General features: G+C 46.2%; 1 protein-coding gene and 1 long non-coding RNA gene across 3 annotated transcripts in view; one reads left to right on the plus strand and one right to left on the minus strand.

Moving 5' to 3' along the window:
- The window catches only part of SYNGR1 (synaptogyrin 1), a 76,933-nt gene that overhangs the window by 18,777 nt on the left and 43,905 nt on the right, over positions 1-14,251 (minus strand). The gene's annotated exons all lie outside the window — the stretch shown is intronic.
- On the plus strand, positions 9,349-11,967 carry LOC118915420 (uncharacterized). The gene is made up of 3 exons (XR_008991891.1): positions 9,349-9,424; positions 10,558-10,635; positions 11,787-11,967. It is a non-coding gene; the product is annotated as an uncharacterized LOC118915420 (long non-coding RNA).

Genomic DNA, 14,251 nt, shown 5'->3' on the forward strand with positions numbered 1-14,251 from the left:
TACAGACTATTTACTGTTAAAAGAACATACGGGATGTGAACAGTTCCCAGGAATGGGTTGTTTTAATTTGTCTGATTTCTCTCAGACTGTTCAAGTTCAGTTGGACAATATCCACCATATCATAGATAAGTTTTCACAAATGCCTAAGGTGCCTAACTGGTTTTCTTGGTTTCACTGGAGATGGCTGGTAATTACAGGTATGCTTTGGTTATGTAACTATACTCCTATTATGTTAATGTGTGTGCGCAATTTAAGTAGTAGCTTAAAACCTATACATGCTGAAGTTACTCTACAAGAAGATATGTCAAAGAAATAATCAATCTTCCCATGTTTTCTTCCGCCTGCTACTTCTATAGCTTTTCTTCTTCCTTCCTAATTACAACCCTTAAATAGAATTCGTGCCTCATATCAAATTTACCGAGTATCATAATTCTTCCAAGTGGTAAAGATACCTCAAGACAAATGCTGGGCATAGAAGCCACAGGGCATAAACATGCAAAGAAGTAAAAAGCTAACCTTTTCAAACAATAAGGCTTCTCTCTCACTTACCAACTTTATATTTCCCTGTATGGCTCCGGAAGATGACTGGTTAGCCAGAGACGGGTAAGATTCCTCAAGGGAGGAACAACCTAAGACAGGCACAGTCGCAGGGGGGCCATCAGGTGAGAAATTGGGGATCAACAGAGGCAAGGCTTAGAACCTCACCCCCCCTGTTCTGAGAGAAATCTTCTGCATCCGTGGATGTTTTATTGCCCTTGTCTAGCTTGGATTAACACATAGTCTACAGGCACACACCTGATCATTTACATTTGCTCTCTTACAACACTAAACTATGTTTTCTACCTTTATCTTGTATCTACCTACCACTTCAGCATTTTATTAAAAATAATAATAATAATGAGAGAAATGTAGTATCTACATATAAATCAAGTATAAAAATCAAATAAGTATTCATATTTGAACTGACTGTTTATAGTTCATAATGCATGAGCAAAACCGAAAGTTTCTGTGATGGCTGCCCTTGTACTGTTCACCATGTAAGAACTTATTCACTATGTAAGAATTTGTTCTCCATGTAAGAACTTGTTTGTTATGCTTCAGAAGATTGGAGACTGATGAAAATTAGGCTTGGGGTGGATTGATGATTGTGCATTGAGCATTGACTCCCCTATACAGAATTTTATTGTTGTTAACAACCATTTGATCAATAAATACGAGAGATGCCCTCACCAAAAAAAAAAAAAAAAAAGTACACACTTCCAATTGTAAAATAAATAAGTAACTGGGATGTAATGTATAGCATAAGGAATATAGTCAAAATATTGTAACAACTTGGTATGGTGATAGCTGGTACCTAGAATTATCATGTATATAAATGTTGAATCACTGTGTTGTACACCTGAAACTAATGTAATGTAATACTGTGTGTCAACTACCCTTCAATAAAAAATAATTATCTACAAAAAAAAAAAAAGGTAGATATGAAAAAAACTTATTGGAAAGTAAATTTTATGTAGGCTTAAAAAAAAAAAAATCAGTGTGCTAGATTTCAGGAAGTGCAGGAAGGCCAGTAGGGCCTCTGTAGTGAGCAGAGGGGAAAGAGGCTTGCTGCTGTGTTCATACGTGTGTGTGCTAGGTGGGGACAGTGTAAGGCCTTCTAGGACATTGAAAGGCATTCATTGCCAAGGAATCAGTTATTTTTCAAGGAACTGATTCGTTGCCACTCATCCCTAAGTCTTAGATCTGATTACATATACTTCGTATCAGGCAACCTGGCAAATAAATTTCCTAAAGAAACTTCTTTTTCTAGGGTCTGATTTCTGCCTCCGACTGGAATGAAATTAAACATAAGATTAAGCAGAAGCACAAAAGCATCTCCCCAATCAGGAGAATCTTATGTCTCCTCTCTAAAAGATGGTCCTGAAGAGGTCAGACCACAGCTGTTTCAAAGCATGGGAGGAGACGTTTATACTTTTAGAATCCTGTCTGTGATGAAGGACTGAACTCATCCTTACACAGGAAATGAACAATACGAGTGGGCTGCCCACGATGCAAACCCATCACAGAAGCTGCCATCACAGTGCTTCCTCTAGCACATCGAGCTCCCTCAAGGGAGAGAGACAAGCTCCCAGGGACTTGGATCCTTCCAACAATTTCATACTTTTCGGCAGAAAATAAGTATTATCTAAGCAACTAGTGGGCCCACTCAATGTTGAGAGACACACTACGAAAAACACTAGTAAAATGGTCTTTTACAAGGAAGGAAGAAAAAAATTCAAATGCATGACTTGAGGAGCTTGCCATGTAGTGGCACAGAACGACTCATCTAAAGCATTTCGTGACGGCGCCCACGACTTTGCTGTCAGGAGTGGGCTGGAGCTGTACCACCTGCTGCAGACATATTCGGCTGATGTGGGAGTAACAGCTCTCCCAAATTAGAAGAGCTGTGTGGACGACAGTCGTCAATCTACTTAACAAGCACCTTGTTCTTCAGAAAGGACTTATAACTACTGTCTGAACACTTCTACAGTGTTAAGTGCTTTTTCTGAACTCTGATTCTCATAATGTTGAGCTAATGGTATTTTGGAAATATATTATTTATTAACTAGCAACTGGAGTTCAGATCAATGGGTATGATCTCTGGTGCTATTGTTTATCCAAGTATAATCTTTGTCTATTTTATCCAGCCTGATAAAAACACTCAAGAATACAGTAATTGATGGGTTTTTCTTAACATGCCATTACATGTATACTTCAGTCAGTCCTAATGCTAGCATCTTAACTGGGAACCACAAGAGGCACTCTCATGAAGATCAGGAACACAGCAAGGATGCCCACTACCTCCATCACTTAACACTGAACTGGAGGTGTCAGCCCATGCAATTAAGTAAGAGAAAAGCAGCAGAGCATTAAGAATTGGAAAAAGATACAGTTATCTCTATGTGCAGTTGATATGATAATACCTGGAAAGCCTGAAGAATTAACAATAAAACAAATCAGTATGGTTGCAGGATAGAAAATCAACAGATGAAAATCAACAGGCCTCATATACTTAAGAAAAGATGGGCATCTAGCCCTCCTATGAAAATTCTTACTTGCTATCAACTGAAATAACAAGGTCTTTTCTCTCTGTAACTCTATCAAGTCAGCCTCCCCAACCACATTCCCATAGGGGATTTTTTTAAACCTAAATTTATATTGGTTGGATTATATCTTAATACTTTCATCCAAGCCTTCCAGCCTGTTGACATAATTTTGAATCTCACTCGGCTGTCTATCTTGTACAGATACGGCCTTCTATAGTGTTCCAAGTGATTTCTAAAAAACTCTCAACAGAACAAAAAGCATGGGAAGCTAGCCCACTTCTGCCAGGAGGTGTCTGTGCCAAACGCAGGAAGCAAGGAACACATCCCCACCAAAGGTTTGCTCTACTTGAAAGGCCAGATGTATTTTGGGGGCCTCAGATGAAGAGGCTACTGACCCCAGAGGTAGAATTGCAGAAACAAGCACACACTTTAAAACAAACCCAACTATTTATACACATGAACCTTGCTGAGAAAGGTTCTACTTATTTCACATAAGCACTCTTTACACATTAAGTTCCTAGCCAGTTTGACTTGGTTTGCTATTAAAATAAAGAAGAGATAAGAAAAAATTTCCCAAAGAGCGTATTAAAAAGTATCCATGGTGAGGCAAGGCCTCCCTTTTCTGTATTTCCAAGTCCTATTCGCCCCAAAGGTCCCACTCAAATCTAATCAACGCCAAGGCCTGTGTTTCCCAAACCTCAACCATCCACTCACCATCTTTGAGAAATTATCTACTTCATATTTTTTCTTTAAACTGCCGTATTTTCTTTTACTCAAACAATTTCCTTTTGAATGTAAACTTTTTCAGTATTGTGGATGGAAAACCAGTATTACTTGCCATATCTTGAAGATTAAAAAAATGAAAACAAAACAAAGCTATTAAAGTCTAGTTCAACCTACTGCCTGCTTAGTCTCTGAGCTGAAGCCCTGTTAGCTCCGTGAAAAAAAAAAGAGAGAGAGGAGATAAGCAAGAATGAGAAAGGTGTTAAGGACATACTAGAACCAAACCAAGTCCTTCTCTTGTTATCATCGGAGATGTGAAAGAGAGCCGCAAAGCAAACAGCCCCCTCAGTGAGTGCCTGAGCTTTACACTGGCAAACACACCAGACCGCTCACTGTATGTGACCCCAGACTCAGGGGAGACACTACCCAAGGCCAGGGCCCCTCCCCCAGGGACCCCATCCCAGCGGCCTCTCCATGCGTATTACGCACCCCCCTCACTGGTCATTAGCCACCTGGCCTTCCGGCAACTCTCATGCTGTACCCTGGTATTGCCAATTAGGCACCTTATTTCACTGATTCAAAAACATGTCTTTTCAACGTTTTAGTATCTCTGAAGTTGGTGTGTTACAAGTTAATGAGCAGTGTGCTTTCTTTCTTAATAGTATGTAAAATAACGTGTCGTTATAATTAATGGTGTCTTAGAGCCAATGACATACAGTTTCTCACATACTTCTGAGCGTGCCTGCAGTGGAAGTGCCTGCCCAGAATGCAGTTCCCACAGCACCCCAGACAGTCGATAACAAGTGGCTGGAGAATTCTAGGAGGTTCTACCTGTGTGGGAGCGGGAGAGCATTCGGTCCTCCCTGACTTCAGCAGTGACCCCGAAATCCCTCTCAAGCTGCTGCGGGCCGGGCGAGCTGCGATCCTACTCCCCCTCTTCTCTCTCTCTCTCCTCCACTAGGGATTATCCACAGCAAGCACCCAATGATTCTATTAAAACACACTAGACTGCCAAGTTTCTTGCTTCCTTTCTCCACATTTCTGAACAATTCTCAGAAAGGCCACGTTATTTTCTATTCACGCAAACCACCCACTTCTCCACCCCGGCACACACTGATGCATACTTTCTCCCACGCCCACAAATACCAACAGCATGTGGGTTTCAGCACCCCAAACATGAATCAGCTGGGAAGCTGAGAAGGGGGTGTCTCACGCTCACTCAACCTCGTCACACAGACACGTAAACACACATAACAGTGAGCATGGACCACTTTAACTCTGATGGGTTAAAAATTAATTTCTCACAAGAAATTTAACAGGAAACCTGGTAAGAACTGTTTCAAAAAGCCCAATTTTGACTTCACTGTGTGAGGGAGTTTCCAAAATTTATATTTTGGTATGAGAAGTTTCTATAGTGATCCAAATGCATTTAACCCGTTAAGGATATTACGAACACCTTGTACACATGTTTAAGCATCATCATATATATATGTGACAACAAGACATAAGAATGACCCATGACAAGTCCCCACAGAGAGACTCATCTCAAACTCCTGGGCAGCAGAAGTGGACAAAGCATGGTTCCCAATTCAGGCCACAGCCTGAATATCAAATTATAGTATGAAAAGGCTGAGTGTTTTTGTGGTGAAAGCACCCGAATTCCTCAGAGGCTAAAAGGAAGCTCAGAAAGGGAGAATAATGCCCCCAGGAAGATGGCTCAGGGTGGGGGGCAGCAGTTCTTTTTCTCCAAAATGCTTAAAACAGCCCGGTATCTTCTGCCATCTCTCTTTCTGAATGACCCCCTTTTCCTTTCCCACTTCTCTGGGGCCACCTCCACTCCTGGCCCCCGCCTCTCCCACTACGGTTTTCATCAAAGGTTTTCTATGTTTTCATCACAAATACAGTCTTAATACACTCTTAAAGGGGCTACTAATAATTATTGAGCACGGACTGTGAGAGCAGCTGCACTACATCCTGACAGTGTATGAGTGGCTGTACGTGTAATGGATGCTTTCATTTTAATGGATGCATTGTTTATTTTAATGTCATTAGAAAAAATACATAGCTAGCATGTCATTTCACCTACATAACTGCTCAGGATATGTCTAAGTTAAAACAATTAATTTCAAGTTTATTTTCTTTTTTTAATTAATAATCATATAGGGCAAAATCAAACTTGATTCTCCCAGTCTCACATGCGCTCCTCTTCCTGGATTCCCCAACTCATTAATGAGCACCACTGTTTTTCCAACTGAAACCTTTAAGTCCTTGATTCTTCTTCCTCTGTCATGCACGCTACACCCTTCCCATCAAAAAACTATCAGTTTTTCCTTTGAAATACAGCCAGAAGCCAGTACTTCTCACCACTCTTCCGCCAACACTATGACCACGCCTCCATCCTCTTGCACCCCGACAACTGCAGTGCCACTCAGCAGGTCCCAAGCTTCTATTCTCTACTCAAATGCTTCTCAACAGAGGGCTTTCTCCAGTCACAAACCCGACCACATCGTGTCCCTTACTCAAAACCACCCGAGAATATCACATCACACTTAGAACAGAATCCAAAGTTCGCACCAGGATCCACAAGGCTCCTTTGGGCCTCGGCCACCACCACTCCCACAATGCACTGCACTCCAGCCACACTTGCTCCTTGAAGCTCCCCAAACAGGCAGGCCTTTGCATCCCTGTTCTCTCAGGCAGCAACGCCCCTTCTATACCCCCTACTTCGTCTCAACAAATGTTGAGAGGTCCTCTATGCCACTCATTTTAGAATGGCCCCTCAACCATTCTGTGAATCCAGAGTAGTCTTCCTTGCAGCACCACCTTATGTTATGTTATAGATACTGTGTTTTAAATAATCTGTATTTACTCATTGTTCACTGTCTCCCTTCCTAGGACATAAGCTTCTTCAGGGCAGTATCCTCTGTACCTACGCAGGGCTGGCCACACAGTGAATGCCCAGTGATACTGGAGGAATGAACCATATGCATTCATTTACAGCAGAACTGAAGGTGGAACTTCACAGGGGGAGGGTGACCACTGTGGCTGACAGTGTAATGTGTTAGTTCATTTAATACTAACAGCACTCCTGGGAGTCTTCCTGGCTGGGGAAACCAAGGCTCAGGGATGTTAAGTGACTTGCCCAAGTCCATGCAGGACTCCTACTCTGCTTTATTAGGCTGGGAGGGCCCAAGCTCTTTTGAACACATCAAGCTGCTTTCCAAAGCTGTTCTTTTCTTCAAAGGAACTTCTGAGGTACCACACTGCCTGGGGTCCAAAGGTGCAACTTCTCAGGGTGATACTCCATTAAACACTCTGGCATCTGGCCCTAGCATACCCTCTGAGCACCATATCAGCAAATGCTAACCCCTCCTGAAAGCCTCCACTGACCTGGTCAAATTACATAATTCACTGCCCCCAGCACATCGACACTAGAATGCCATACCTATCGTGTTAGCGGTATACGTGCCTTCTCCCATGCTGGACTGCCAATGCAGTAAGGGTGGGCACGTGCCGTATCTGTGCATCCCCAGGCCCAGTAACCACAGACCACAGCCCTCAGAGCCATCTACTGAACAATGGTATTTGAGCTGCTCTCACCAGACTCAGGATGGTGGACAGGTCAGTGAGCCACCCACAAAGCCTGGACACCCTGTGAACAAGGATGTCATGGTCACCATGAGGGTAGGGGGCACCTTGTGTGGATATCCCTGCCATCCCCTTGTCCTTCATCAAGATGCTATGTGGTTCAAGCAAACTATCCCTCCTTTAAAAGATTCCACCACTACCCAGGAATACATTTGGCAGGTGGCAAAGCTTCTGTCTAACCTGAGTCCCTTGGGGTCCACATCTAGATGGGAGGGAAGCTTGCAGTCACTCTCCTCAGCAAGCCTTGTAGGCCTACAGCAGTCACCACTTCCAGCATTTGTCACAGTCCAGCCAGTATTTCTGGAATGTTCACTACAATGGGGGCATTTACATAGGGGTCCTGACGTCTGGCAGCTACAAAGCAGAGGGCCAGGCCTACCTAACTCAATGACAAGGCTAACCAGCTAAGCAATAGTAAAATAAAGGGGCAGCCAAAGGTTTGGGGAGTGTGGGGAGGGAGAGTATCCCACTGGGGAGACCTGGGAATTGCTGTCTTAGAAGAGCAATTCAAGAGTCTACACAAAGCCTGTCATTAGTATGCAGCAGTGAAGTTCACCCCTCACCCTCAAATTCCAATACTTCAAGAACCTCAAGGACAGAAGGACCGATTTCTGCAGCATCACTGTATGGCCAAGGCAGAGCACTGGACCTGGCCACAAATGCTTTACTCATTATTTCATAAATATTTATTGAATGCTCGGCACTTAGTGGTGGTAGGTGCTGGTGACACTATTCACTGTAGATCCCGAGTCCCTAGCTTCAAGGAGTTCACTTTCAAAGCAGGGGGCAGACAAGTCCACAAGCAAGAATAACAACCAGCCACGTCTAGAGAGGACCCAGGGGACCTACCTAGCAGATCAGAACAGGCCCATGGTGCCAACACGCATATGCACCTATGTGCACATGTCAGGAGGATGGAAGGGCTGGAAGACAACAGCGACAAACCCACCGGGGTCCAGGCTAGGGGCCGGTGTGAGTCTCGGAACAATCTTCCCACTGGCTGCTCTCACCTTATGCACAAAGAAACTGAGGCTGAAGGAGGTACAGAGAGCGAGCCAGACGGTAACTCAAGACTGCCACGTCTCCAGTCATTCCCTCGGTACAGCCTAGAGGTTAAGAGGGGTTCTGGAATAAGACTGCTTGAAATTAATCCTGCCCCTGCCACTTACCAGCTGTGTGGCTTTAGGAAAATGTCCACGTCTCTGTGCCTGAATTTCCTTATTTGTAAAACACGAATAGTTACAGTACCTATCAGGGAGCTGTTTTGAAAATTAAGCTTGCCAATGTAAAGCAACTGGCACGAGCATAAGTGCCCGCTGCGGCTGCCTGTCACTACCGCACGACCGCTCAGTGCCGGGGTGGGCGCACTACCCGGCTCCCCCCGTCCCTTCCGGCTCCGGGAGGCTCCCACCCTCCACGCGCCCTAGACGCTCGGGGACGCTGGGATCACGACGCCGAGGCCCCGACGGCCGGGCTCAGAGCGCACGCGCGGGCCTCGCGGGGCCGCATGCGCCCCCAGCCTCCGAGATGAGAGGGGCTGGCCTGGGAGAGGGGAGGGCGGCGGCCACACCCCGCGAGGGAGAGGAAGGTGGCCCAGAGGCGGAGATGGAGCCGCGGCTGCACCCGACAGGCCCCCCTGGGCTCCCAACCCCTAGCCCAGAATGCGGGTCTGTTCCTCACACTCTGCAGCAGACTCCTCCTCTGCGCCGCCATCTTGGAGGGACCCCCGCTGGCGCGCCCGCCTCCCGCCAGAGCAGGCAAGAAGTGCGGCTAGAGCGGCCTGAAGCCGGCCAGCAGTACAGCGCTACCAGGGAGCATGCGCCCAGCGCCACCACATGGCTAAAGTGGGAAACTGTAGTGGAGCGTGTGCGCAGGCGCGTTCCTCCACCTTTGCTCTGGTGGAAGATAAAGGGAAGGCTTCTTTGAGTGATTGCCCTTCGCGGGTGATTATTTGCGCACTTTCTCCAGTATGTCTTTTAGGTGGGGCTCGTCAGGCCCTGAGTTTTGGGTTCTTTATGAACACTGTGAGGCCGGCGGGTGAGGTGGGGGAAGGGGAGGGCGAATTGCTCATTCACTCAACAAGTACTGGTTGGGTGACCGTGCCTGGCCATATAGGAGTGAGGCAGCAAGCAAGACAGGCGCTCAAAAAGGGAACATGTTAATAGGAGAGGGAAACATTTACAAACATAAGTCATCTCAAGTGTTGCTAAATGCCAGGAAGAGAAGTTGATGTATGTGATGGGGCATGGAAGTGTGGGTTAACTGGCAACAGGGGCAGAAAGGTCAGGCAGGAGTGGGGGGCGTTGTGGGGGAGGGGAGGTGGCATGAGGAAAGGGAGTGCGTGGGCTCAAGAAACATGCATGTCACAGAAGGCCTCTGCGCCCGGGACAGAGATGGAGGGGACAGAGAGAAGAGCACTGTGGGGCCTGCTCTGACCTTGCAGGCCCCAGGCAGGAGTTGGACTATTCATCTGGAGGACAAAGGGAAGTTGTTGACTTCTGAGCAAGCCACTGGCATGATCCCATTGGTAGAAAGATCCCTTTGACTACAGTGCACAAAACATTATTTAGGGGGATTGGAGTGGAGACAGGAAGACCAATTAGGGGACTTTTGTACTAGTTCTAGGCAAGAGATGATAGTGGTTTGAGTGGGCTGATGGCACTAGGTGGGTTTTATTTAGGAAATGAAATTGTCAGAGCTTGATTATGGATTGGTTGTAGGTGGTGATGGGAAGAGATCCCCCCTGATTTCTGGCAAGAACAGCTAGGTTCATGGGGAGGGAGAAGGGAATGAGTTCTTTTCGGACATGTTCAATCTGAGGTGCTTTTGAGACACACAAGAAGGGAAGTCAGACCAGTCCTTAGAGAGGATTAGAGGTCAAAGCAGGGGCTGAGCCGGAAAAGACAACAGGGAATGAGCAGCTGGAGAGGCTGGAAAGAGAGAGAAAGGAACATGGATTGAGGGAGGGTTGGAAGAAACTTGAACCTGTTTAAATGCTGAAGGAAAGACTTACTAGGGAAGAGCTGATGACCCAGAAGAGGGAAGAGGAGGCAGCCAAGGACTGGGATGGTGACTCACCATCTTGCTGTCCTACCAACAGTGCTCCACGTGGCCCAAGATGACTGCTTGAACTCCAGCTACTTTGTCTGAGTTCAGCCAGCAGGAAAGAAAGAGGAAGGTAGGAAGACAGCTGTCTCATCCTCTTTTTCTTAATTAACAAACATTTACTTGCAAGCAATCTCCCTTCCCTTGTAAGGAGACCTCCAGAGGTGCCTATGACTTGTCCTTACATCCCATTGGCTGTAACGCTGGAAGGGAGGTAAGGAAATGTTGGCTTTGGACTGAGCAACAGTGTGCCCCACTACAAACAGTTTCTGTTGCTAAAGAAACATCAGAAAATAGATAACTGGAAGGCTATAAACAGTCTCTGACATGAACAGGGGTGGGAGGGACCAAGTGGTTTGTTGAGAAAAAGTCTGGAAAGATTCAGGATTTGGTGCCCAACCCACTCCAATCTAATTCCTGCCTCATATTCTGTCACCTGTGTGACTTTGAACAAGTGTCATCCCCTCCCTGAGCCTCAGTATCCTCTCTGTAAAATGGGAGTGATGGTCTTCCTGGCCAATGACTGCAAGGATTAAATAAGGTACCATGGAAAGACTGACCAGTGGTAGGTTGGTGTTTGTTACATTCGGATTACAATTTAATTTTTCTAAGTTAATAAACATATATTGAACACCTACTGTATGCCAGGCATTTGCTGGATGCTTTTTCATCATAATTTCTCACTCCAACCTGGTGAGGTAGGTATTGTAATCATCCTTATCTTACAAAACAAGAAATGACTGTTCAGTGAGCCACCCAACAAATAGATGCAGGGATTTGAACCCTGGTCTTGTGACTCTGATGTTGTGATATAATAAGAAATATATATTTGGTCTTCATCCCTGGTTCTTGGCACAGAACTTAAAAAACCTCGAGTGACAGAGGTTGTAGAATATTTTGTTACAATATTTGGTCTTTATCCTAGCTTCTCAAAGGTTTTGGAATTTCCTGAGCGATAGAGCTGCTAAGGAGCCTCTTTAGTTATTCATAGCAAGCCCCTTCAACCATCCTGGGGTTCATCTTAATGAGATAACTGGTGGTTGATAGGTAGACCCTAGATAACTTTACTTTGGGGGCTGGTTGCCAGAGGAAACAATCACATTTTTAGAGGGTTAAAACTTTCAGCGCTCCTTTCTGGGAGGCAGAAAGATGGGGACTGGGGATTGAGTTAAGCACCAGTGGCCAATAATTTAATCAGTTATGCCTCCATAATGAAACTTCCAGAAAAACCTGGGTTGGTGAACACATCCACATGCTGAGCAGGAGATGCACCCCAACTCCATGAGGCCAGAAGCTGCTGTGGTCTGTGGGCCCCTCCAGATCTCACCCTATGTACCTCTTCATCTGGCTGTTCATTTGTATTCTTTATAATATTCTTTATAATAAACCAGCAATACTGAGGGAATTTTGTGAGCCATTATAGCAAATTATGGAACTGAGGAGGGGGTTGTGGAAATCCCTGATCTGTAGCCAAATAGGACAGAAGTGTGGGTGACCTTGGTGCCATACAGCTGCATCTAGGGAGGTCTCTATGCACCAGGTGAAACCTCAACCCTGGCAGCGGAGGGAGGGCTCTTGACTAATTGGGAAAGAATTCTCTATCCAGTGGAAACCAGCAAGAAAGGAATTTGTTAAAGCAAGAGTAGAAGCAAATGGCGGCAGCCATGCAGGCAGTAGAGAGCAAGGAAGAACAGAGGGAGAAAAGGAAAGTTCATTGAAATGTTCAGCGTAGGGCAAACCCCTTACCAACTGCTAAAGCCACGGTCACCTGGCATCCAGTGTCCACTTGATCTGCATGCATGGGAAGCCCGCCCATTTGGTGTGGAAGTGTTCTGCTGTTGAAGGTACTAACACCCTAGTAGCAGTAACACTCTGAGGCCTTTCTGGCAGCCCTGGGTGGGAAGCAGACCCTCCAAGGCCCTTCACAGCTCCACCTCGGTGTAACTGCTGGAAGTTTCTTATCAACCGTACAGTTTGCTGCCTCCATCTTTGAATGCGTTGTCCCCACACTTGACTACCTGGTGAATTGCTGCTCCATCTTCAAGGCTCTTAGCAAATGAAAGCCATTCCCAGAAATTGTTCTTGATTCCCCACCCTAGGCATTATTCTCTCAGTCAATTTTGATCATTTACCATCATAGTTACTGTCGGCAGTGACCTTCCTGAGGATATGAACTGTGGCAGTTCAGCTCAAGGTCTCTTAACTGGCCCCAGGGAGGCTGCTCAGCAAATGTTTGTGGCATCAAATTGGTTGAAGAGTCAGGTGGAGGTGAATGGCTACATTGGTAGATGAGGTAGCTGGAGGACAGACAGTCCCAAGCCCCCCAGGTGGCTGGGAGGGGAGCTGACCTCCATTCCCCCCACCCCACCTCTTTCCACACCTGACCACCTAAACACTGCACTGGGGTGGGTCCGTCCAAAATTCCTCAGGTCTGACTTCCCAGAGAGCACGAAGACCCCGGCTCAGTGGCACATGGGATAACAAGCATTAAGTCAGTGCCTCCTGTTTGCAGGCACTGGGCTCCCAGGGGGTGGGGGTGGATACAGGGAAGTCTGATGTGGACAGGTGTCTTTCTTCTCTGGAGACAGCATACCTGGGGACCAGGCTGTGAAGCAGAGCCTGTTGTTCCCAGGACAACACTGGGTCACACTGGGGTTTGCAGTCAGTCAAAGACATGCTTCTGCCAGAGGAACAAAGATACCACAACTACTGATCTTGATAACCTTTTAAACAGCCAGTGGGAACTCTGTGCCCTATCACGGGCCCCAGATGGGTGGGCCGCCCAGATAGTCCCAACGCCTTGTGAAGTGCACACACAGCTGGAAACACAGATAACACTGCCACGGCACCGTGACCTTCCCAAACTCCAGACACCAGAAGAATGAACGAATGTGCAACCAGGGCCACCTTCTGAGAACAGAGAGGGCTCTGCAGAGAAGATTAGAACCACACTGGCCATGAGCTGACACAGGCTTTCTGCCACAGCCAGCCCCACAGAGCCAGAAGATCCCTTCAGTCCTGTGTTTGGCTTCACAAACAGCTGCTGCAGTAAATCTGGTCTGCAGATAACAGCTTGGAAAGGTGGGGACACTGAAGAATATTCTGAAGAGAAGAACATGTCTGCCCAGCACCCCCCATCCTCAGCTTCCCCTTCCCCTCAGCTTTCTCTATTCTGGCTAGGAACCTGGGCACTTGTTTTGGCCTGGGTGCTAAATGAGAGCACAGAGACCACCTTGGACCAAGCAGTTTGCCTTTCTGGATTTTTCCTGGTCCCAAGCATTTTGCCACTTGGCTGTGTGGTCTTGGTATTGATCATCTTCGTGGATGCATCAAAGTCCTTTGACTGGATACACCCTTATTTTCAGATGTTAGCTAATCAGCTTATTTCCAATTGGGGGCTATTATTAATAGCTCGGCAACAAAGGGTTTAAAAACTATTTACTGAATTTCTTAGAGAAACACAACAAAACATATAGGAGGGGAAATGATTTGCTTTGTAATACTCTAGCAAAGGGAAAAAAAAGAGAGATGGACCCAAGGAACAAAATCTCTGTGATCGGGGGTGATGTGGGTGGGGCTTCAGGGTGCTGTTCTTGCCCTCTTTTGTATATGTTTGACATTTTTCATAATAAAAAGTTCAACATGGATATGGTAAGACAGTCTCTGTCCTCAGGGAGCTGACAGTCTGG

Source organism: Manis pentadactyla, chromosome 10, assembly GCF_030020395.1.
Source record: "Manis pentadactyla isolate mManPen7 chromosome 10, mManPen7.hap1, whole genome shotgun sequence".
Classification (NCBI taxonomy): Eukaryota; Metazoa; Chordata; class Mammalia; order Pholidota; family Manidae; genus Manis; species Manis pentadactyla.